The sequence below is a fragment of the Esox lucius genome, chromosome 21 (genome assembly GCF_011004845.1).
Source record: "Esox lucius isolate fEsoLuc1 chromosome 21, fEsoLuc1.pri, whole genome shotgun sequence".
Lineage (NCBI taxonomy): Eukaryota > Metazoa > Chordata > Actinopteri > Esociformes > Esocidae > Esox > Esox lucius.
This window is the reverse complement of record NC_047589.1, coordinates 18,375,286-18,378,696: the sequence shown is the minus strand read 5'-3', so window position 1 is coordinate 18,378,696 and position 3,411 is coordinate 18,375,286.

Below are 3,411 nucleotides of genomic sequence, written 5' to 3'. Positions count from 1 at the left end.
GACATCCTGGGCATGGCCCTGCAAACATGACAGCCAAGCGTTCAGTGTTCCAGAATGTGTGTCGGGCCTGAGAGTCGGGCCAGACCCTCATCCCTGTGACCCTCCATCAACACATCATAGCACCGGGAAACCTCCACCTCCCCACTCCTTTGTCTTCAACACATCTCCAATCCGCATAGAGGCAGGTGCATGCTCGTTTCGTTAGCATGATATTGTGAATAGTCCAGCTAATGGATAAAGGTTTAAGAACAGCTTCAGTGATTCAGCATGCCTGTCCGTCTGGGAGCAAGAGGAAATCAAAGCAGAGGTTTTGGTATAGGCTCCCGGCTCCCAGAACAAAACAGAAGTGGAATATGGCAGCCGTCCCTTCCCACTCTAATGCAATGTGATTGTTGGAGCCAAGACAGGTCTTGGGCCTCTGAAGGCAAGTAACTCCCTCAGCACAGCTGCCAAGACGTGCTTGACTTGCTCCCAGAACTGCATTTTACTCTCTCGCTCTTTCCCTACCTCTTTCAGATACTCACTCACTCTTTTATCGTTTCTTCACACCTTTGCCCCTCCTCCCTTGCTCGAACACTTTCCCTGTTTCTCCCTCTGTCTAACAACTCAATTATCAATTTAAGGATTTCAATGGCATGGAAAACAATGTATTAATACTCCCAAAGCAAGTTTTAAATAAAAGAGTTATAAAACATACTGGAAGTGAAAATCAAATGAGTCAGGTCTGCTTATGGTGGATGTTCTTGACATTAAGGCCCTGCTCACTGAGTCCATAGTTGGTCAAGTTCTTTCTTCATTTTGGGTCCGTCGCAATGATCATGTGTTCTGTCACTGTGTACATTCTGTTTAGGGCACGGTTAAGGCAAGCATTCCACTTTTCAATATTTTAGGTTGATTCCAGTGTTTCAAATACTTTAATTTTCTCATGATTTGTTTGGGTCAGACAGTGGTTTTCCAGGGCATCTGAGGGGTCTGTTTGTGTTACTGGCTTACACAAAGCTTTTCTCGAGGGTCATATCTCTGTAGATGAGGGGCTTGTTATGAAAGGTTTTAGAATTGCTTTCCTTTAGGTAGTTAGGATAATGTATAGTTATTTTCTGGCTTTTTATAATCTCTCTCTCTTTCACTTTGCAAGTATACATTAGTGTGACTGACTGAGAAGAATTACAAAAAAGATAAATATTTGTTGTTCACAGTGTTGTTGGAGCTCCACTGGTTGCCCTTTTCTAATGACAAAGGGTCACAAATCTTGCTCTTTGTATTGCACATTACAGAATTCTGCCTACCATATATGGGAGTTTTCAGTCTCTACATAGCAAGGCCACGTTCACAGAGGATGTATACTGGACCTAGTATAGAGACGGCACAGGTCTTCCGCTTCTCTTTCGCTCTCTCTCCCTACTTCTTTCTGGAGAAACTGCCAGCTGCACTTTGAGTGTGCGAGATTGGCACTTTGGACAGGGTGACTCTCACCACGCCGACTGTGTGGAGCTGTGTGTGGTGCTCGGGGCGCGTGTTACTCCAGCGCCACATCTAGAAGCAGACCGGAGCAAACGAGACAGAAGAGAAAAGGCCAGCCAGCCACCACTACTATCACTCCTCCACACCCCCTTCTCTCCCTCCAACATTTCCCTTCAACTTGCCACCAAGCACACACTTGATTGTGACACAGGAACACCTTATGCATTATTAAAGACACTTTTCCTAAAAGGCTGCTACCATATTATTCAGCTTTCACCATGACATGCCTGTCCACCTACAGCCCTTAGAATAGGCCCAGCAAGGTAACCCACTGGAAATAGGGAAAATGTATGGTAATAGTTGTATACATGTGCTATGGTTGCTACTATTACATATTAGCCTTTGTCAAAATACTGTCTTCAAAAAGCAATGTGTGAAAGGAAGTCTGCATTAAGGTAAATACCAGTTGTCCAGTTGGAACACTAGAAACGCAACGTAAGATGCAACTGTCAAGTTGGCACATATATAAAATAAAAATACACATTAGTAATGTACAATATTATAATAATAATAATACGTTTACAAATATGAATACAAAGTACCACAACACATACAAGCGGAAATATTTCAATAATGTGAACCAATGTCAACTGTGTGATATATAACCGGCTCTCCGTCCGCATCTTCTTATCGACCATTATTGTAGTCAAGTAATACCAAGTGGATAAGTCTTGATTCGAAATGCACCCGTGAAACATGGATGTAAAGGGTCTCTGAATACAACAACCACTGAAATATATCCTGATGCGTATCCACAGACCAAACACAATACGAAACACAACCAGCACTTCAAAAACGACAGACTATAGACTGTCGTATTAAAACCACCCCTTCTGTTGATCACATTCTTGATTAAAACACATGGTAGCTACCGAAGGTGTAAAACAATTTGGCTGAAGAGGACATAATCATGAAGTATATTTCCTTTAAAACTGTCAAGAAAAATGATCCTGTATCGAGAGTATCTTTTAATAACACTGAATGGTATTGAATTGGTTAGGCTACAGGCTACAAACATGAAATAAGAATACGGAATTGATCAAATCCACAAGGGGGCGCTTCCACAAACCCTTCAGCAGGCAAGCTTTGCCAAGAAATTCTGACTGAAGCCATTCAAGTTATAATTACATTAAGGTATGGCCATTAAATGAGTATGGACGATTTTAACGTTATCATGGTAAATAATTCCAAAAAGTGTAATATATAATCTAAACACTTTAATGTAGCAGGAGCCTACCAACAAAAAATGAAGTTACAATTCCAGGAAGCACTAAAATAAGAATATTTAAGCTCCGTCATACAGTAGACTATACAATGTGTTAACAAGCCTAAAACAAGAAAAAAATAAATTAAATAAACGATTTCATTTATACAACGCAAAACAGCTTTAGCTCAATAGACAGCATACAGCCCATGTGGAGCCTACTTACAGTTTTAGGTTTGCCCTCAATTCACCGTGCAGTCCAGTCTTTGTTCAACAAGTTCACCACTGACTACAAGAACCCCTTTAAGATGCGCGTGTTAATCTCGATGTGATGAGTTCGGGAGAAACAGGACGCTAAAAGTTGATGACTCAAGAGTTAAAACAAGCTGACTAGAGTGAAGGCAGCGATTGAATGGTCCCCCCGCGCGCACGTCAATCTTCCTGGAATCGCTGTGCAAGTGCAACATTTCTTTAGCGAAAAAGACGATCAGAGGAGATTTTCTCCCACTTCAAAACAAATGACTGATCGCTGTCCAAACGTCTTACATCAGCACACAGAAACAGGTGAGTATTTTTGACAGTTTGTCCGGTGTGCAGCTGGTCATCATCATTCCGCCACGTGCCATTCCATCATATAGCACCGCTGGAGGTAATAACAGTGTCCGCAAGGGGGGAAAAAGCTCTTG